The sequence below is a fragment of the Chiloscyllium plagiosum genome, chromosome 20 (genome assembly GCF_004010195.1).
Source record: "Chiloscyllium plagiosum isolate BGI_BamShark_2017 chromosome 20, ASM401019v2, whole genome shotgun sequence".
Lineage (NCBI taxonomy): Eukaryota > Metazoa > Chordata > Chondrichthyes > Orectolobiformes > Hemiscylliidae > Chiloscyllium > Chiloscyllium plagiosum.
This window is the reverse complement of record NC_057729.1, coordinates 33,704,932-33,728,001: the sequence shown is the minus strand read 5'-3', so window position 1 is coordinate 33,728,001 and position 23,070 is coordinate 33,704,932. Positions and strand designations below refer to the sequence as shown.

Here is a 23,070-nt window from a genome sequence, read left to right as displayed (position 1 = left end):
CAATTATTAATGATTTGGAGGAGCCAGTGTTGGACTGGGGTGGACAAAAATCACACAACAGCAAGTTATAGTGCTGCTTCGAAAGCTAGCGCCTTCAAATAAACCCGTTGGACTATAACCTAGTGTGTGTGATTTTTAACTTCATCCAATTATTAATCCCATTGTTATCTATAGCAATTTGCTCTTTGCAAATGTCATTTCTGTTCATTTTTCTAATGATGACTGCACCTTAAACAATTCATTATGAATCTGTTTAGAAATTTTTGAGTTGTGACGAGTTGCTTTCTTAGGATTTTCTATAATATGCACACCATTTTATATTGTTTCTGAAAAAAGTGAATAATAGGAAGTCTCTGCACAAGTAAACTCAAGAACAGAATTAGCAATAATCAATAAATTCATAATTGTGTATTACTGAAAAAAAGATACATTTTGGAAATTTTTCATCTTGCACTCATAAGCAAAATTCACAAGAAATACTAAAATCAAGGAAAAACAATATTCATACTGTATTTTCTGTGAATTGTCCTTATGAGAGCAACACAAAAGCTTTCACAAAATGTGTATTTTTTCAAATATTCTCAAGCTCTGTACAACAACATAGACCATAAAATAATACAGCGCAGTACAGGTCATTTGGCCCTCGATGTTGTGCCGACCTTTTATCCTACTCTAAGATAAAGCGAACCTACATACCCTTCATTTTATTATCATCCATGTGCCTATCTAAGAGTTGCTTAAATGTTTCTAATGTATCTGACTCTACTATCACTGCTGGCACGACTTTGTGTAAAGAACTGACCTCAGACATCTCCCCTAAACCTTCCTCCAATTACCTGAAAATTATGCCCCCTTGTGATAGCCATTTCTGCCTGAGAAAATGTCTCTGATGACTACTGACTCTATCCATGCCTCTCATCATCTTGTCCACCTCTACTGAGTTGCCTCTTACCCTTAATAAAAGCAAATTACTGCGGATGCTGGAATCTGAAACCAAAAGAGAAAATGCTGGAAAGTCTAACTGACCCTTTGTCAAAGCTTTGATAAAGGGTCAGTTAGACTCGAAACGCCAACTTTTTCTCTCCTTACAGATGCTGCCAGACCTGCTGAGAGTTTCCAGCATTTTCTCTTTCGCCTCTTACCCTTCTTTGCTCCAATGAGAAAGGCCTTAGCTCCATCAACTTTTCTTCATAAGATATGCCCTCCAGTCCAGGCAGCTTCCTGGTAAATCTCTTTTGCAACCTCTCTAAAGCTTCCACATCCTTCTTATAATGGGTTGACCAGACCTGAACACAATATTACAGGTGTGGACTAAACAGGGTTCCATAAAGCTGCAGCATAACCTCGCGGCTCTTAAACTCAATCCCCCTGCTAATGAAAGCCAACATACCATATGCCTTCTTAACGACCCTATCAAAGTTGGGTGGCAACTTTGAGGGATCTATGGACATGGACCCCAAGATCCCCCTCTGTTCCTCCACACTGCCAAACATTCTGCCTTTAACCCTGTAATCTGCATTCAAATTCAACCTTCCAAAATGAATCATTTCACACTTTTCCAGGTTGAACTCTACCTGTCACTTTCAGCCCCGTTCTGCATCCTGTCAATGTTCTGTTGCAACAAACAACATCCCTCCACACTATCCACAACTCCACCAAACTTCATGTCATCGCCAAGCTTCCTAACCCACCTTTCACTTCCTCATCCAAGTCATTTATAAAAGTCACAAAGAGCTGAGGTCCAAGAAAAAATCCCTGCAGAACACCAATGGTCACTGAGCTCCAGGCTGAATACTTTCCATTTACCACAACCCTCTGTCTTCCATGGGCCAGCCAACTCTGTATCCAGCCAACTCTGTATCCCATGCCTCCGTACTTTCTGAATGAGCCTACCATGGGGAATCTTATCAAATACCTTGCTAAAATCCATTTACACCACATCCACTGCTCTACCTTCATCAATGTCTTTTGTCACATCCTCAAAGACTTCAATAAGGCTTGTGCAGCATCAATCTGCCCCTCACAAAGCCGTGTTGACTATCTCTAATCAATTTATGGTTTTCCAAGTACTCATAAATCCTGTCTCTCAGAATCCTCTCTAATAACTTGCCCACTGGTCTGTAATTCCCAGGAATATTCTATTCCCTTTCTTGAACAAGGGAATAACATGTGCCAACTTCCAATCATTTGGCACTACTCCACTGGACAGTGAGGATACAAAGATCATTGCCAAAGGTCCAGCAATCCCTTCCCTTGCTTCCTGTAGTAACTTTGGGTATATCTCATCATCCCAAGGGACTTATCTATCCTTAAGTTTTTCAAAATTTTCAGCACATCCATCTTCTTAACATCAACCTGCATATCATCCTGTTTCATACTGTCCTCATGAACAACAAGGTCCTTCTCAGTAGTGACTACTGAAGCAAAGTATTCATTAAGAACCTCCCCAACATCCTCCAACTCCAGGCGCAAGTTCCCTCCACTATCCCTGATTGCCCCTACCCTCACTGTGGTCATCCTCTTGTTCCTCACATGTGTAGAATTCCTTAGGGTTTTCCTTAATCCTACTCGCTAAAGCTTTATCATGCCCCCTTCTAGTTCTCCTAAGTTCATTCTTCAATTCCTTCCTGGCTACCTTGCAACCCCCTAGGGCCCTGTCTGATCCTTGCCTCCTCAATCTTCCTCTAGACTAGATGTTCCACATCCGTTGTCACCCAAGGTTGGTTCACACTACGATCCCTTCCTTGCCTCAGTGGGACAAACCTATCCAGCACTCGCAGCAAGTGCTCCTTAAACAACCTCCACATTTCTGTCATGCATTTCCTTCAGAATATCTAAACCCAATTTAGGCACCCCAGTTCCTACCTAATCGCATTGTAATTCTCGCCCCCCCCCCCAATTAAATACTTTCCCATACCGTTTACTCCTATCCTTCTCCATGACTAAAGTAAAGTCAGGGAGTTGTGATCACTATCACTGAAATGCTTTCCCACCGAGAGATCTGACACCTGGCCTGGTATGTTACCAAGCACCAAATCCAACATGGCCTTCCCTCTAGTCAGCCTATCTACGTATTGGGTCAGGAATCCTTCCTGGACACACTTGACAAAAACTGCTTCATCCAAACTATTTGAATTAAGGAGGTTCCCCCAATCTGCTCCTCCATGTCCCTTTTGCTATTGGGGCGTTTTTAGGAAACTAAATGACTATTTGTAAACTCACTGTCATTTAAAATTGCTGTATCAGGGTTTGGTGGCTATATTATACATACACATCTACTGAGTTTAGAAATTATCTGAACATTATTTAATTGCAAGCTTCTGCTCTCAAAAATGTATATTTTAAGTTGTATTCATTTATTCACTCGTTAATGAAGGCATTTTAACTAATCATGCTAGAAGCAAGCATATAAAAATTAATAGTTTAGATTATTCATTCAACATTGCAAGATGCTACAGTACAATAGATTTTAGTTTGACCTTCTGTATTATTCTGCCTCCAAAAACATTGTTGTCAACAGAATTCAAACAAATAATAATTATATATCCTTTGCTCCAGCACGACCATGCAAATATTATTCCTGACTGTTTAGTGCATTTATCAAATTCATATTGACCTGAAATGTTAACTACCTCTCTCCAACAGGAATTATCTCTGTTGTCTCCTGTCTAGCCAGTAGGTCATAGTTGATTTTATGAAACTTGGGAACAGATCATTTTTTCATTTCTTTTCTTATGTGGCTTGAGAGACTTTAGAATGCAATTGGCAAATGATCACACACTCAGAAAATGCAATGTTTGTCATTTATATAAATGATTTAGATGAACATACAGAAGGCATGGTTAGGAATTTTGCAAATGATATCAATATGGATGGTATAGTGGACAGTGAAGAAGATTATCTGCAGTTACAGAGAGATCTTGATAAACTAGGTTATCGGATTGTGGAGTTTAATTTGGATAAACGCAAGGCATTGCATTTTGGTAAAACAAAAAAGGACATGTCTTATACAGTTACAAGTACAGTCTTGGGTAGTGTTGTACCTTGGGGTTCAGGTACATAATTCTTTGAAATTTGCATCACATTAGACAGGGTGGCTATGAAGGCAGTTAGCAAGCTTATGTTCATTGCTCAGATCTTTGAGTATAGGAGTTGTGAAGTTACATTGAGGTTGTACAGGACATTGGTGAGGCCCCTTCGAGAGTAATGTGTCCAATTCTGGGTGCACTGATAAGATATTATAGGAAGTATATTATCAAACTGGAGAGAGTTCAGAAAGATTTACCAGGATGTTGCCGGAAATGCAATTTTGAACTAGAAGTGGAGGCTGGATAGGCTGCTGGGACTTCCTTCACTCGAGTATAGGAGGTTGAAGGGTGATATTTTAGGGGTTTTTAAAATTATGATGGGTATAGATAAGGTGAATGGCAGGTACCTTTTTCCCCTAGTGGAGGATTTCAAGACTGGGGGCATATTACTTAAGTTAGAGGAGAAGGTTTTGAAACGGACATGAGTGGCAAAACTTTTACACAGAGAGTGGTTCATGTGCGGAATGATCTTCCAGAGAAAATGATGGATGTGGGTACAGTTGGACATTTAAAGGACATGTGAATAACTACATGAATAAAAAAGGTTTAGAGGGGTGTGGGCCATTTGCAGGCAGGTAGGACTAGTTTAGTTTGGGATTATGGTCACCATAGACTTATTGGAACAAAGGGTCTGTTACTGTGCTGTATAACTATGTCTCAGATATTCTAGTGCTTTTCGTAACGTGAAATCTTTGATTATGGAATGGGAATTAAAACATAAATCTATGTATGCAACGTTTTTGTGCCAGAAAAATGAAGATAAAGTATATCTTTCTGCCTTTCCATTTCCCCCTCAGTTAGTTATATCCCAATGCAGATATGACATTTCCCTTCACTGGCACATGGGATGTGTTAACATCTTCTGGATTGGTTCTTCATGTATCACCCCAGAGCAGTCAAATTGTTTCAAAGACACCCATATTTTCTAATCAGTACTAATGGCATTCACAAAAATATAAGAAATATGAGGTCTCATTTGATGTATTAAGTCTCTTCCTCTGATTGACCACATGGAATCTGTACTATCTTGGGCTCATTGAAAATTCTCTGACGGTTTTTCATAACCTCTAAAACCATATCAAAGGAACCTCTATTAAAACTTGCATTTTATAGTTTTCTGAAAATTGCTATTAGCAATAGTAGTTGGCATATTCGCAATGAATATAATAGCCTCCTTGTGCATAATAAATTTCTATGGTTCTGTAAATACTTAAATGATAATATTGTATCATAGATTTTCCTTAATATTCCAAAAGTGATCTCATAAATCAAATGTACAGGTTTCAATTCTTAGAATCACAGCAAGATTACAGTACAGAAGGAGACCATTTAATCCATCAATTCTGTGCTGGCTTTCTGCAAGAGCATCACAGCTAGTCCAAATCATTGTCTTTTACTTGGATTTTTTTCTCCTTCAAGTATTTTTCTAATTTCCTCTTGAAATCTATGAATGAATTTGCCTCCACCACTCTTTCAAACAGTGCATTGCAGATCATACCCAGTTGCTCGACAAACAGCTTTTCTCCACTGGTTGGAGTCATACCTGGCACATCGGAAGATGGTTGTTGTTGGTGGAGGTCAGTCATCTCAGCTCCAGGACTTCCTCATTGTAGTGTCAAAGGCCAACCATCTTCAGCTGCTTCATCAATGGTCTTCCCTCCATCAAAAGATCCGAAGTCAGGACATTCACCAATTATTGTGCAATGTTCAGAGTTTAGAGGGAAATGGACCATGTACAGACAGATGGGATTAGTTTATAATGGCATCAAGGTCAGCACATAGTGGGCCAAATTGCCCACACCTGTCCTATACTGTTCTATGTTCAGCACCATTCATGACTTCTCAAATACTGAAGCAGTCCATGTCCAAATCCAGCAAGATCTGAGCAATATTCAGGCTTGACTGACAAGTGGCAAGTAACATTTGCCCCACACAAATGGCAAGAAATGACCATTTAACAAGTGGAAATCGAATCATCTGCCCCTTGGCAGTGCCATTACTGAATACCACAGTGGGGGTTGCCATTGACCAGAAACTAAACTGGACTAGCAATATAAATAACAAGAGCACGTCAGAGGCTAGGCATACTGCACCTCCTGAGGCTCCAAAGCTTGTTCATCATCTACAAGGTACAAGTCAGAAGTGTGATGAAATAATCCACGTTTCCCTAGATGGGTTCAGCTCCAACACACTCAAGAAGCTTAACACCATCCAGGACAAATCAGCCTGTTTGATTGATATGACATCCACAAATACTAAGTCAAAACATAATCAATGCTCATCGCAGCAGTGTATATTATCTTTAAGGAACACTGCAAAATTCACCAAAGATCCTTCGACAGGACCTTCTAAACCCATGACCACTACCATCTGGAAGGATAAGGACAACAGATACATGTTGCTCTTCAAGCCACTTACCATCCTGACTTGGAAATATACAACCACTACTTCAATGTTGCTGGGTCAAAATCCTGGAATTCCCTCTGTAAGGGAGTTGTGGGTCTATCTACAGGACACGGACTGCAGTGATTTAAGAAGACAGTTCACTATCACCTTCTTAAGAGCATCTGAGCATAAGCAATAAAAGCTGGGTAGTCAGCAATGCCCACACCTTCATTTTCTCTGGTTGTCTTTGGCTTTTTAGCCAATCGTTTGGCTCTTTTGCTAATCATTTACAAACATCTGTGCACCTGGTCCTAGATTGCTATGCAGCAGAAACAGTTTATATCTACTATAGGTGTACAGCTCATGATCTTGAATACCCCTATCAAATCCCCTTTCAACCTCCTCTACTCCAGTACGATGCATCCCAGCTTCTCCAATCAACTCATATGGAACATCTTGTTTCAACTCATTTGCAATTACTGGGAACTATGTTTATCTCAGTCTTACTATTTTCAATAAAAAGGTATATATGAATAGCCCATTGTACATGTGTCCTTTTTGGCTAAATTTACTGCTCAGTGTAAACTATCCCACTACGCTACTAGTTCACACAACTTAATTGTACAATTTTACAGTTATCTCAGACATTATAGCTTTGGCTGGTACCATAATTAATAATTCACAAAATTTTGTTAAGGCAAATTCACTTTCTTACTTTGATAAAGACACTAGTTTTAAGAAGATTTCAATTTTCACCACTTCCTGAATCACGAAGGGAACACTTCCTGTTCTGAGATTAGAAAAACATTTGCAAACTTTAAATATCCTTAATTGTAATTTATCAGTAATGACAATTCAGTCCAGGATTCTTGCATTTAATTAAACATTTTACTGAACTAAAAAATGTACAAAGTTCTATTACTTGGATTATACGTGATCAGATTTAATCATCAGTAGCTTTATAATGAGTCAGTTCAAGTGTATAGAGTAACAGAAGCATCTTTATCTAATTCAAATCCAGAGGCTTTTATTCACTGCTATGTAAGATGAAAATTGTATGGCTTTCTTCAGTAACTACAACCTTTCTGTGCCATGAATGTTCTGTGATTCTATGATTTTAGAAACATTGCACATAGTTTTCAAAGTGTAGCAGGCAACAGATTCCATTTCTGTCATAACATTGAACATTTTTTTTCAAAATTCTTCCACTATTTCATGAAAAATCAGAGGATTGATCAAAAGAAATTTCCCACATGTGGCAATATTTTAGATTTTTTTACACAAGATTTCTGTCCTATTTATCATGCAACTTCAAACATCAGCAAGAAAGGACATTGATATGTTTTCTATGGCACTTTGTTATGTCACAAAGTACATCTAGAAGGCTTCCTGGGATTTCCTGTGAAATTGTGCCCCTATTAACCGGAACAGCCACCCTCATTCCACCTTTATCATCAAACCAGGAGATCAACCCAGAGTAATTAGAAGTGTAGGAGAGGACATCATATGGAGCTCCAAGTATACATAAAACATATAATGAGGCTACAAAACACAATTACATGCCCTGGGTTCAATTCCACCCTTGGGTGACTGTCTGGGTGAAGTTTAGGAGTCCTGATTAGATTAGATTAGATTAGATTACTTACAGTGTGGAAACAGGCCCTTCGGCCCAACAAGTCCACACCACCCCGCCGAAGCGCAACCCACTCATACCCCTACATTTACCCCTTATCTAACACTACGGGCAATTTAGCATGGCCAATTCACCTTACCTGCACATCTTTGGACTGTGGGAGGAAACCGGAGCACCCGGAGGAAACCCATGCAGACATGGGGAGAACGTGCAAACTCCACACAGTCAGTCGCCTGAGGCGGGAATTGAACCCGGGTCTCTGGCGCTGTGAGGCAGCAGTGCTAACCACTGTGCCACCGTGCCGCCCGATAATTGTTATGCCTGAAACGTAGACTGTCTTGCTCTTCGGATGCTGCCTGACCTGCTTTGCTTTTTCCAGCACCACATTTATCAACTCTGACTCTCCAGCATCTGCAATCCTCACTATCTCCTAGAATTACATGCCAGACAGTGAAAGCTATCTGTGCTAGACAGAGCTAAATGATTCCATAGATATGATCTAAGCTGTGGAATCCAGCCATATCCAGTTATTTTCCATTATTACAAGTTAACAATGCTCCGTATATATCTCCATTCTCAATAATGGAATGGCCCAAAATATCAATGCAAAAGACAAGATTGAAGCATTTACACTAATCTTCAGCCAGGAGTGCCAAGTGGATGATCCATCTCAACCTCGTCATGAGGTGCCCTGCATTACAGATAACAGCAATTTAGTTCATTTCACATGAAATCCAGAAACGACTGAAGGCATTGGATACCATTACAACATCCCATACAATACTGACAGCCTGTGCTCTGGAATTTGTAATTCTGTCCCACTCCTCACACCAGCATATCAAGAAAGGCATCTTTCAAATAGAGCACAGCCTTCAAACATCCCATATCTACTTTCACATTTTTTTCTCCTCTTGCTTCAAACTCCAGAATCCCACAAGTTCTTTATTTGGGTTGGTCCATTAAAAGCTGCTGCTGACATTGCATCGTGCATGTCTGCTGTGCAATTAGGAACATAGGAAGAATAGTAGGCCATTTAGCCCATCATGGTTAATTATGCAAATATCTCAATGTTAATATAAAGCAGATCAATCTCTCTGATCCAGAAAGGAAACAGTTAATATTTCATTCCTTCATAAAGTGCATTGTTAAAGATTTTTAAATGCATTCTTTTCTTTCTGTATTGTTTGTTTCTGTATCTGTTATTTTGATCTTTCTTGGCCTATTAGACCTTTTGTATCTGATTTAACTGCAACTCAGCCTCTTTCCCCATTTTTCCTTCTAAATCCTTTAAATCTGAGATTGTTGGCCCTGCTGCTAACTGAAGTCCCAGGTGCCCCATTGCTCTTGCCATATTGTGATCAACTTACACTTTCAATAAGTTATGCTGCAGTATAGAAATATAGGAACTGAAGCAGGCCATGCAGCCCACTGAGCCTGCCACACCATTCAATATAAGCATGGCTGATCAAACACTTCACTGCATCTTACGCAGCCCAAGGCTAAGCTTCCACAGCCCTCTTGGTAAAGCAGTCCAAACGTCCACAAGCCTTGGAGTAAAACAAAAATTGTCCTCATCTCGGACCTGCGTAGCATCCCACTTATTTTTAAATTGTGCCCTCTGGTCCTAGACTCCGAAACAGGGAAAACATCTTATGTGCATGCACTATATCCATCCCTCTAAGTTTCAATGAGACTATCTCTCATTTTTTGAAACTCTAGAGACTACATGCTCTCTTCATAGAATAGTCCTGCCATCCAGGGAGCAAATCTGATGAATCATTGTTGCACTCCATCTATGGCAATAATATCTTTCCTGAGATAAAAAGATCAAAACTACACACAGTATTCAAGGTGTGGTCTAACCAAAATCCAATACGGTTGACGCAAGACTTTGTTATTCCCATTCTCAAATCCTCTTGCAATAAAGACTAAAATTTCATTAGCCTTCCTAATAGTTTATCTCACCCACATGTCAGCTTTCAGTGACTTATCAACAGGACACTAGATTCCTTTGTACATTTACATTTTCTAACTTTTACCATTTAAGAAATACTCTCCACAACTGTTTCTCCTACAAAGTGCATAACCTCACATTTTTCAATATAATATTCCATCATGTTCTTGCCCATTCATTGAGGCCATCCTAATCCTCCTGAAGCCAGTTTACATATTCTTCACTACACAAATTCCCACTTAAATTTGTGCTATTTACAAATCTGGAATTATTATATTTCGCCCCCATGTCCAAGTAATTGATATATTTTGTGAATTGTGGAGGCCAAAGTATTGATCTTTGTGGTACTCGATTAGTCACAATCTACCAATGAGAATTTACTTCTACTCTCTGTTTATTGTGTGTTAGCCAATCCTTAATCCATGCCAATACATTACCTTCAATTCCATGTGCTTTAATATTTCTAATTTACTTCCAGTGGAGGCCTATGCATACTCAAATTTCCAGAAAGCTTTTTACAATGTCAACCAGCTCTCACTTTTCAATTTTGTTAGCAGCATAAGACCATAAGACCATAAGGAGCAGAAATAAGGTAATTCAGCCCATCCAACTTGCTCTGCCATTAAATCATGGCTGATAAATTTTTCAACCCCAGTCTCCCGTTTTGATCCCCTTGACAATCTAGAACCTATCTATCTCTGTCTTAAATATACTCAAGGCTTCCACACCTTCAGGAAACTTCAACAAGTTCTTCAAATATGATTTTTGATTCTCAAAACCATGCTGACTATGCCACAATCAGATCATTACCATCTACAAGTCTATTCATCCCATCCTTTATACTAGATTGTAAGAATTTTCTCTACTACCGATGTAAGGCTAACAGATTATATTTCCTGGTTTTCTCTCTCACTGTTTTTGTAAATATTGAGGTGATAACTACCACCTTTCAATCCATAGGAATCATTCCAGATCTGTAGATTTTGTAAGATAATCACCAGTACATCAATGATCGCTATAGCTACCTCCTTTAACACACTGGGATGCAAACTATCAGGTTCTGGGAATTTATCAACCTTCAACTCCATTAATTTGTTGTGCACAATCTTCTTACTAATATTAATTACCTTCAACTCAGCATTCTCCCAAGCCACTTGGATCTCTAATACTGGATGCTTTATGTTTCTTCCTCAGTGAAAACAGACATTTAACTCCTCTACTATTTCCCTAGTCACCATTCTTGATCAGTAGGGAAATCAGGGATTACAGGGAAAGGGCAGAAGATCAGATCAGCCATGATCGAAAAGCTTTTACAGTCCATGTTTATGTTTCTTGCTAGATTGCATTCACATTCTTTATTCCCTTTTCTTATTCCCTTGGTTTTCCATTGCTATATTCTAAAAACCTCCAGATTTAAAGGTATTTCTGGCAACGTTTCCTTTTAATTTTATACAATGTTGAACTTCTTTTGTTAGCCACAGTTGACTAACCTGCTTAGATTTTTGTTTCTTGAAGGAATGGTTAATTGCTGTAAGTCATATAACAGCTCTTTAAAGACTGTCCATTGCCTATGTTCATTCATGCCTTTTAATGTATTTTCCAATCCACCTCAGCCAATTTGTGACTTCATAATTTTTTTAAATATAAATTTAACAACCTTGCTTCAGATTGAACTACCTCACTTTCAAACATAATGTGAAACTCTACCATATTGTGGTCACTCATCCCTAAAAAGTTCTTTTACAGCAAGATTGGTTTATAGTCCTGTTCCATTGCATCATTCCAGATCTAAAATAGCAGGTCGTCTAGTTGACTCTTCAATATATGCTCTAGAAAATCATCCCTAACCCACTCCAGAAACTCATTCTCCACAGCTTTAGTACTCAGTTGGTTAACCCAATCTGTATGTAGATTGGAGTCATCCATGATTACTGTATTGCCATGCATCAGGCTTCTCTCATCTGATTAGATTAGATTACAGTGTGGAAACAGGCCCTTCGACCCAACAAGTCCACACCGACCCGCCGAAGCGCAACCCACCCATATCCCTACATTTGCCCCTTACCTAACACTACAGGCAATTTAGCATGGCCAATTCACCTGACCTGCACATCTTTGGACTGTGGGAGGAAACCGGAGCACCCAGAGGAAACCCACGCAGACACGGGGAGAATGTGCAAACTCCACACAGTCAGTCGCCTGAGGCGGGAATTGAACCCGGGTCTCTGGCGCTGTGAGGCAGCAGTGCTAACCACTGTGCCACCGTCCCACCCACTATTAGCTGAACTCCTTTTTGTCTGTCCTTCTTAAACTTTGAACATACTTGAATTTTTAGTCCCTATTTCAGGGACCCATGAAGCCATGCTTCTGAGGTAGCAACTAGTTCACGTCCACATGTCTCTATGTCTCTGGATCATATCATCTACTTTGTTGTGAATGCTGCATGCATTCAGGTAGCATGCCCTTAACTTTGTTTTTTTTTTGACATAATTCCACATTTGAAGCATACTTAATACTCTCCTTTGTTTCTCCTGTATTTTAGTCTTGTTAGCATCTTTTTGACTTCCTCTTACCAGTTTTACTTCATTCCAGATTGGGTTATTGCTCAACTCCCTATTCTCCTGATAAACTAGGTGCTCCCCACCTGCACCAACAGCAACAGCATTAGTAAAGCCCTCTGTGAGGATATCAGCCCCAGACCCATTAGGATGTGAAACATTCAGCTGTACAGATCCCACCTGCCCCAGTACCAGTTCTAATTCATCAGAAATATGATGCCCTTCTTTCTATGCAAGTTCTATAGCCACATATTCAATCAATTAATCCTCCTGTTCTTATTTTCACCAGCACATTATTATTCAATTATCATTTTTGATATACTGCCTTTTATTTTCATAGAACATAGAACAGTACAGCACAGTACTAGCCCTTCAGCCCTCGATTTTGTGCTGACCTTTTATCTTACTCTAAGATCAAACTAACCAACATACCCTACTATCATCCATGTGCCTATCCAAGAGTCACTTAAATGTCCCTAATGTATCTGATTCTACTACCACTGCTTGCATTCCAAGAACCCACCATTCTCTGTGTAAAGAACCTACCTCTGACATCTCCCCTAAACTTTCCTCCAGTCACCTTAAAATTATGCCCCCTTGTGATAGCCATTTCCACCCTGGGAAACAGTCTCTGGCAATCCACTCTACCTATGCCTCTCATATCTTATACATCTTTATCAAGTCACCTCTCATCCTTCTTTGCTCCAATGAGACAAGCCTGAGCTTCGTCATCCTTTCTTCATAAGACATGCCCTCCAGTCCAGGCAGCATCCTGGTAAATATCCTCTGCACCCTCATTAAAGCTTTCACATCCTTCCTATAATGAGGCAACCAGAACTGAACACAATATTACAAGTGTGGTCTAACTAGAGCTTTATAAAGCTGCAGCATAACCTCATGGCTCTTAAACCCAACCCCCTTGCTAGTGAAAGTCAACACACCATACTTCTTCTTAACAACCTTATCAACCTGAGTGGCAACTTTGAGGGATCTATGGATGTGGACCCCAAGATCCTTCTGTTCCTCCACACCGACAAAACTCCTGCCTTTAACCCTGCAATCTGCATTCAAATTCGACCTTAAAAAATGAATCACTTCACACTTTTCCAGGTTGAAATCTATCTGCCACTTATCAGCCCAGTTCTGCTTCCTGACAATGTCTCATTGCAACCTACAACCGCCCTCCACACTATCCACAACTCAACCAAACTTTGTGTCATCAGCAACTCACTAACCTTATCCAAGTCATTTATAAAATCACAAAGGGGTCCCAGAACAGATCCCTGTGGAACACCACTGGTCACCAAGCTCCAGGCTGAATACTTTGCATCTACAACCACTCTCTGTCTTTATGGGCCAGCCAATTCTGTATCCAGACAGCAAATTTCCTTGTATCCCATGCCTCCATACTTTCTGAATGAGCCTACTATGGGGAATCTTATCAAACGCTAAGATCCATGTACACCACATCCACTGCTCTACCTTCATCAATGTGTTTTGTCACATCCTCAAGGAATTCAATAAGGCTCTTGACTCCCTGAAATCTGCCTCAGGACCTTATCCCACTTCCTTCCGACATCATTGATAGTTGGTGCCAAACAGTGATTCTTGTTAAAAGTCTTCTGACAGTTCCACAGTACCTACTTCTGAATTTCTCATTCTATATTAATACCTTCAAACTAATTTCAGAGTTTTGGAACAAGCTTTCAAGTTTGCTAATTCACCATGTACAAGGCTTTGAGTTTCTTTTGTGCTTCAGTAATCAGAATTGAATGTAAGTTTTATGTAATAGCTGAAAGCAGAGCACTTTGTAGCTTCAGTGTGATGACTCCGGACTGCTACTAAAGTCTTTGAGGAGAAAGTGAGGTCTGCAGACGCTGGAGATCAGAGCTGAAAATGTGTTGCTGGAAAAGCACAGCAGGTCAGGCAGCATCCAGGGAACAGGAGAATCGACGTTTCGGGCATAAGCCTGAAGAAGGGCTTATGCCCGAAACGTCAATTCTCCTGTTCCCTGGATGCTGCCTGACCTGCTGCACTTTTCCAGCAACACATTTTCAGCTCTGCTACTAAAGTCTATCAATTTTAAATAATCCGTCAGCATTTGGTTAGTTAGTTGAACCTGCATTTCAATAACTGGACACAGTTTTATTTCAGTTTATTATTTAATCCCAGCGTACTGGAATCTGAGCCAGATACTCAGGGTTCAACTAGCACTGTGATGGGCACTGAAGCTATATTCCTAATGTGGCCAAACAGTTTGATTATTAACTTTCTGATACAACTGGTGGCAAATGGTAAAAGTGGGAAAGTATCTTGGTCAGCCACTTTGTAAAATGTATGGCAAACCATTGTGATATGTGGCCAAGCATCATTATGGACCAATAAAGATCAAAGGGAGGTCCATGGTATCCAACACCCCCTTATGGCTTACACCTAAAGAGAGAGGTTATCAATCCCCATCTATTCCAGCTTCTATCCTGTCCAGTTAATTACTCTGTTCCTTATTTATTATTCCAAGATTTCCAACGAATTAAGTGTCTTGCTTCACCTCTTCCCCTCATCTACCAAGTAAAAGCTTCCCCGTCCTCGCCCTGTTGGTATGCTATCCTCTGTTTTATCTTGTCCATGAGGCCCATTTCATCTCCCTTGACGCTATTCTAACTAAGCTGTTGACCAGCCAAATTATCCTTCTTGTATCCATGCTGGTTAACATTATAAATGGTTTATTCTCCACCTTTCATAATATGGTAAGGACCCGTCCGAGCAAGTTTTGAGAAGATTTGTAGCTCAGGTTGACTTTTTGAATGTAGGTTTGCTCACTGAACTGGAAGGTTCATTTTCAGACATTTTGTCACCATACTAGGTAACATCTTCAGTGAACCTCTGGATGAAACCCAAGGAAACCGAAACATAGAAATCGAAAGCAGGCGATACCACCAGTGCTTCATCCTGAGACTCACTGAAGATGTTACCTAGTATGGTGATGAAACATCTGAAAAAGAACGTTTCAGCTCAGTGAGCTACCTACATCCAATTATTTTGTTATATTTATTGAGGGATAAAGATTGCACAGAGCACTAGGGTTTATGTCCCTGCTATTTGAAACAGTACCATGGAATCTTATACGTCCACGCAAATAGGAGTCTTAATGTAATACCTAATCTGGAAAATAGCACTCTTGAAAGTGTAGAACCCTTTCAGAATGCACTGGCATGTCAGACTTGATGTTCATGCTCAAGTCCTTGAACCAAACCTTCTGACTCTGAAGTAAGGGTATTACCACATTTGTTACCTTAAAGAGTAATACTCTGGTCATCAATTCATTTTCCTGGTCTTCCACTATTTCAGTTTAAATCAGGTTGTTCACAACCTCAGGACTCTATTTAATCCTGAGCTAAGTTATTAACCCAAATCCTCTCCATCACAAAGATTACCAAATTCTATCTCCAATTACATGATTCTGTCTTTCTACCATAGAAACTGTGGTATCTATGTAGTGACGGTGCTTGTACGATACTTTTGGGAAGGGAGATTCATCAGTGATGAAGGAATGGTGACATATTTCCAAATGAGGATGGTGTGTCATTTGGGACAAATTGCAGGCAGTGGTGTTCCTGTATACCTGCTGTCATAGCCTTTTCAGGTACTATAGACTATAGTCTGGGAGATGTTTTCAAAGAAGCTTTGATAAGAAGTTCCTGCAATGCATCTCATAGAATGTTCACACCGCTATCACAGTGTGCCAGTGATAGAGGGAGTGAATATTTAGGGTAGTAACTGAGTCAGGAATATATCAGGTGGCTTAGATATGATAGTGTGAAGTTTTGATTGCTGTTGGAGCTGCAATCATACAGAAATTAAAGTTTTCCATCCATTCACACCTTGTACCTTATAGACAGGGAGTCCGTAGGTGAGAAACTTGTCACAGAATGCCCAGTCTCTGATCTGTTCTTGCAGCCACAGCATGCTTGTAGCTGATCCAGCTTAGTATCTGCTCAATTGTCATCCCAGGATGTTGATGCTGGGGAATTTGACAATTGTAGTGCTGCTGAATGTCAAGGAGAGATTATAAGATTCTCTCTTGTGGAAATAATTTGTTGCCTGGCACTTGTGCATTACAAATATTACTTGTCATTTATCAACTCAACTCTGATTATTATCCAGACCTTCATATAAGTTAGCATGGACTGTTCTGCTATCTGAGCGAATTGCAAATGGCACTGAACACAGTGTGACAATTACTGAAAACTTCAATTCTGACCTAATGATTGTAAGAAGGTCATTGACAAAGCACCTGAAGATGGGTGGGACTAGGACATACTGCACTGAGGAACCCCTACGGAGATGTCCTGAACTGACATTATTGGCCTCTGATAACCATAATTACTCCATTGTGGTAGTCTTGATGACAACCAAAGGTTACTCCCACCTGTCAACTATCATTCATGATATCTGATGGCACACTCAGTGAAATGATACATTGATTTCAAAAGCAGTTTTTTCACCTCACCTCTAGAAATCAGGTTTTTTTTAGCTAGTTAAATCAAGGTTGTTATAAAGTCTGGAGTTAAGCAGTCTTGACAGAATCCAAATTGAACTTACATATGTTGCTGGTTGGGGAATACAAATATCACTTAATAGTGTCATTGATATCTTCTTTACATTTTCTAATCCACCTGTTCAGAGATGCTATGGTACATTCCTGGAGCAGGTGAGGCTTTAACTGTGCCACAACAAGGCTTGATAGCCCCTTCTATTATTTTTCTGGTGTTAAAATGTATGTTGATGGGATGATAGTTGGTCAGATTGGATATATCCTGTGTTTTGTGGACAGAAGTGGTCGATCTTTCATTTTGTTGCATTGATGCTAGTGTTGTAATTAGGATGTTATTCAGGCCCACAAACTTTCCTGTATCTTCCACACTTAGCCATTGTTAGATACCAAACAAAGTTAATAAAATTGGTTAAAGGTTGGCTTCTGTAATGATGGGCATCTCTGGATGGATCATCCATGCAACATCTATTGTCGAAAGTGTATGCAAAAGCTTCAGCCTTTTCATTTTCATTCACATGTTGAGTAAGACAAAAGATCATGGAGAAGTCTTCTCCTATTAATTGTTTAGTTTTACATCACCATTCATGACTGAATATAGCAGAACTATGGAGCTTTTATCCAATCCTTTGCTTGTGGAATCTCTTCGCTCCATGTGCGGAATGCTGCCTCCACTGAAGAACAAGTCAAATAATCTATGCAGTTGCTTCACCAGTTTGGAACTTCAATTTTAAGAACATCAGTTGATGCTCTGACTCACTGTTCTGCATGCCTTATTGAACCAGGGTCAGTCTGCTGATTTGTTGGCATAGGGGTGTGATGGAAAAACCAAGCTTCCAGATTGTGCCTACCAATTAATTCCCCTGTACAACAGCAGAACATTATGTGATCGCATAAAATGTTCATGTGCAAAAAATACCAACAACAGTTTCTCACGTTACACTGAATATTTGCTGGAGCCTTCTTTGGACGAAAGATGCTAACATTTATTGCAAATTACGTCTGAAAAGTATAGGCCAGGATATGTTATGCCATAAATGTGTTCACTTCAAAAATTCTGTGTCTTAGAATCTGAAAGGGATGTGATGTATCAAAATTTGAAGCCATACTTTCATTTGTGTTTTATAAAATAATACCACAAAAACGACTGAATTTGTGCAATGTCAGGTGTTATCAGGTAATTTTAATAATGCTGTGGGTTCAGAAATACTTTATTCATTGGATACAAGAGGAACAAGTCCTGTTTAGTTAAACTTAGCAATATAGACTTCATGACCATTGTACATGCATTGCAAAACTCATCAGGAAGAATACTTGGGCAATGAATGCATTATGCATTAAAACATAAAATTAGCACATTTTAAGAAGATTTGTAGCTCAGCTTGAGGTTCTGGATTAGGTTTGCTCACTAAGGAAATGACATCACCAACCCAAGGAACCTAAACACATAAATAAAAAGTGGACCATACCACCAGTGCTTCATCCTGAGGCTCATTGATGATGTTACCGAGTATGGTGATGAAAAAATCTGAAACTGAACCTTCCAGCTCAGTGAACAATCCTACATCCATAAAATTAGCACATTCAATAAACTATAGAAATGATTATCATAGATAATAACATTATTCACATGCAATTTTCCCATGATACAAATATGTGAAGCACAAATCTGGATTCTGTTCTCCACTTTAAATGGTTCAACTTAAGCTTGTGTAAAGTATCACTATGGGCAATTTTGTATACAAATAAGAAGTAATGAATTTTGCTAAAGTAGTGATTATGTTTGTGGTTTTTGAAGTTTATCAGATTTACAAAACATTGCTTAAAATTGGTTTATGGATGTTAATAAAAAGTATAATTTGCAACTAGCGTAAATCCAAAGCAAAAATAGAAAGTGCTGGCAACATTTAACAAGTCAGAGAACACCTCAGATTTGAAAGAAATTAATTGGTCTTGTACTTCTGAAGATGACTCCTTATTTTTTTCCAAGAATGGTTATTAATTTTAAAGAGTAATTCTTGGATTTCTACAGTCATTTTTGATTCAATACACTTTACTGAAGCTACTGGCTCGAACGAGTTTCAGAGCCCAAATATATCTACTATAAGTAGACTTAGTCAATAATTCAAGACACTACATTGATGAAATCCTTTCAACTTCCTATCTTAATTCAGTTCTCTTCAGATTTCTAACTTGGTAATTCTTTCATGACCATTTGCTAAATGTTTAATGTTAAATGCCTTTTAATATGAGTATTAAACAAAAGGTAAAAGGACAGAAGTACGAAGAAGAAAAACCTTCTTAAACATTCAAGTTTATGTTCAATTCAGAAAACTATTATTACAAGTGCAGTGGGAAAGAGACTTTTCATTTTCTTTCATCATAATGATGTTCCACCCCAAGCTGCAAAATCGTTTTTGAGAGTTGACCAATCTAATCATGTGATGTTGGTTCCCCATCAGCTTTGTTGATATGTGTCTTTAGATGCATGTGACAGACACTTTAGAGAGAATGTTTTGTATCTTTAACATATTGCAGACTCAATCATTGGCTTTCCACAGTAAACAAATTTAAAGCATACAATAGCACTCTTAATTACCCACCCTTGACTGTACTCATGCTCATAGGACTTTAGCTGATCTGGGATAAGAGTAAATAATGTACCTGTGTTCTGGCTATCAATTCTCCACACCCATCACATCCTAAGGAGGGGAAGTGTTGCCTGCAGTTTCATCCCTCTGCGCACGGGTACTGACTATTATAGGGTTTCTGTTCATTTAAGAAGCGACTCGAGCTATCTTAATCCCTAATATTGGCACAACACACAGGACACAACAGTGACAAAGCCCTTTAAAAAATATATTGTTCCTAGACCGAGCACAATTGCACAAATAAATCAGGTCTCCTGTTCACCAGCAAAATTGAATATAGTAGATTTTCAAGCTCCATTTATTTCCATATTCTCAGCTGAACGGTTAACAGAATTATGCATCAAGAAACAACTGACTTTACATCTATAGCGACAACAGTCTGTAGGATGGTGAAAGTGTCTGGCACTTTACAAAATCTGAATGGAGACCCGCAATATTCCTCCCTCTTGTCTCGATGTAGCTGCTTGGATCTCCACACCTGCCCAGCACCATCATTTTGATCGTGTCCCCACTCTTTGCTCAAAGAAAATCACCCAAATCTATCGTCCCCTCCCCCTTAATCTCCTCAACCGCACCCCACTCCCCCACACCTTTTTTTAAGCGTATGTATACGAACATCATTAGTTGAATTACTGGTATATAGTGTATCAGAGAGGCGATACGCTGAAGAAACGGTCTGGGAGGTAAAATCCGAACATTAAAGCAACAAGCAATTTTGAGGGCGAGTAGGTGCATCTGACTTGAGATTTTGAGTAAGATTGTATCAGTTGACGTTGTGGGTAGCCCGGTGAAGACGGGGACGCTGAAGCTGCCAAGGCAATGCAAAGCAACGCCGGAGCGTGGCGCCGGTTGAGCCCGGAATCCTGCAGCAGCTACAGGTGGCAGGAGGCAGCAGCCAACTGGGGAAAGGTCGACACATCAGAAGTGCGGCAACTTCTTCCAACCCTGCGCGCCCCCCTCTCTCCCTCACCCTGTCCAGACATACACGCTGGCAGAGCACGGAGTCGATCCGAGTTGCCAATTCAGCAACATTCCCCCCCCACCCCCCCTCCTCCTCCGGTGTGTGATAAAAAAGATTGGCGAACGGGTCACGACTTTAAAGCCACTGCTAGCGGGAATGCAGCAACGACGGGAAGAGATCATTCTGCATTTCACAGTGCACAAGAAATCTTCACTGACAGCTAAAATCATCAACAAAGCAGTAGTGGGTAATAAATGCAGCAGTCCCCTCGTGTTTCCATGGGGATATTCTGATTTCTCTCTCCTTTTTTTAATAAAACCGCCATACAGACAGGCAGACAGACACCTCTGGTTTAGGATTTGCCCGAAACGCTGTGGATAAAGAGCTGCACTACACAAAAGGAAGACTTGTCAGATTGTAGGGTATGGGTTGGATGCATTTCACAGGTTAAAGCCTTCAAATTGACAGCCCCACTCGCTGGGTGCAGATTGCTACGTATTATTTTTAAAAGAAAAGGACAAAAGTCAGCGATCAAACAATGAGGGTATTACTTACAGTTTTTCATTAAAAATCGGCGTGTTACTGAATCGTTTTCTCAAGCACATCCGTTTTTTTTAAGTCAGATCGACACCCAGGGCGGCTGGCGGAGATGGGCTGCGCATGCGTGTCCTAGCCGGCTGCCTTCCTCGCAGTTTCACTGCTACGTCAAGGAGCCTCAGTTGAGAGAAGCTGATGCTCAAACAAGCTTTCCCCAGGTCTCCCTCCTTCAGCTGCTTGTCTCACACCTCCTGTCAACAGCATGCAGCAAACTGGCGTTCCACACTCAGTGCTGGGTGCATTAGAACACAGTCCCCAAACAGGACAGGCATGCCCAATGCTCCGTTCCAGTGTTTTCAGAGATTAAGGAAAGGAGATAACAGGATCTTGTGGAGCTACACATTTCAGACAAGGGGAACATTCTGGCCCTGGTGGACGATGCGTTATCTCGAAACCGATTGGAGGCAAAATATGTTCGGTTTTGTAAATGATGTTGACCAATGAAGTCCAGAGAAGGGCTTCATCCGGATTCTTTGCTATGGGAATCCAGAGATACACCGGAAGAAACATAGAAACTAGGAGCAGGCTATTCGGCCTATCGAACCTGCTTTGTCATTCTATACGACCATGGCTGATTCATTATCTTAACGCCAAATTTCCACTGTCTCCACTCCCCTCGATGCCTTCAGTATCTAAAAACTTTAGTATGTACGACTTAAAAGATCAAAAAGCTCGCCAGAAGTAAAGCCGATGTTTTAAATACCATGTTGACATGTTTGAAAATACACAAATCGACAAGTATAGATTTCCCTTCTCTGCGCCTCGGTATTTATTTACCTCAGGCGTCCCGTTTCATTTGAACAGAAATATTAACAATTCTAAAAATGTCAGAGCTATTACAACTGGATCGATAAAGGACTAAACAGTCCATTCAACGATTTATAAACCTGTCAGCTAGCGATATAATTAACGATGCACTTACAGTCTGCAAGTTTATTGTAGAGGGTTCCCAGCAAGTCAGAACGTGGTGTGTGAAGTGAATGTTAATATCCAGACGGGATGGATTGAATAGGAGAATTAAGACTTTCTCTTCCTGAGAATGTCCTGCAGAGTCTAGACTTCAGACTGGAGTTACAATATGTTTACAGCGCCCTGCTGAGCTAATCCACCCAATCGTTAGAGTATCAATACGTATGTGTGCTGACTGGAATAGATCCTTGCAGGGAAAACTCAACTATACCTCTGTAATATAATTTCAATATCGTTATCTTACGTATATGTGCCACACTTTCTCAACACTCAATTAAAGTGTTTAATTTAAATAATAGTGGCGCTGATTTTATGTGAACGAATCGACAGGAGGACAGGACGATGTACTCTTGTTGTTCTGTGCGAAAACATGATTCCAAGACTAGGCGTTGTAAAACAGTCTGATATTATCACCAATTTAGCGCAGTGTGTCAACGATATCCACGAATAATCGTCTTTCAAGTTTTTAAAACTCAGCTCGGTCAAAATACAATGAATTTTCGTGTGTTACGAGAACAAACAAAGTGTAATCTCTGAATTAACTCTGCATGCTTGAACTATTCCAGAAAGATGACTCACTCCCATTTTACCTAGCGTTTATCTTCTTCAATCATGTATCTGACTTCTTCCAATCAGCTACTGTTGACAGCACCAGAAACCTGCTGGAGTTCAGACATAAAACATCACGCTAAATCTAAATTTTAATGAATTGGTTTTTAGAT

General features: G+C 39.9%; 1 protein-coding gene across 1 annotated transcript in view; it reads right to left on the bottom strand.

The window, feature by feature from the left end:
* Positions 1-21,465, bottom strand: part of rgs19 (regulator of G protein signaling 19) — a 102,714-nt gene extending 81,249 nt beyond the window's left edge. The window contains exon 1 of the mRNA XM_043710481.1: positions 21,338-21,465. The gene's annotated coding sequence lies outside the window, so the exon portion shown is untranslated. The remainder of the gene's footprint in view (positions 1-21,337) is intronic.
* Positions 21,466-23,070: the final 1,605 nt, after the last annotated feature.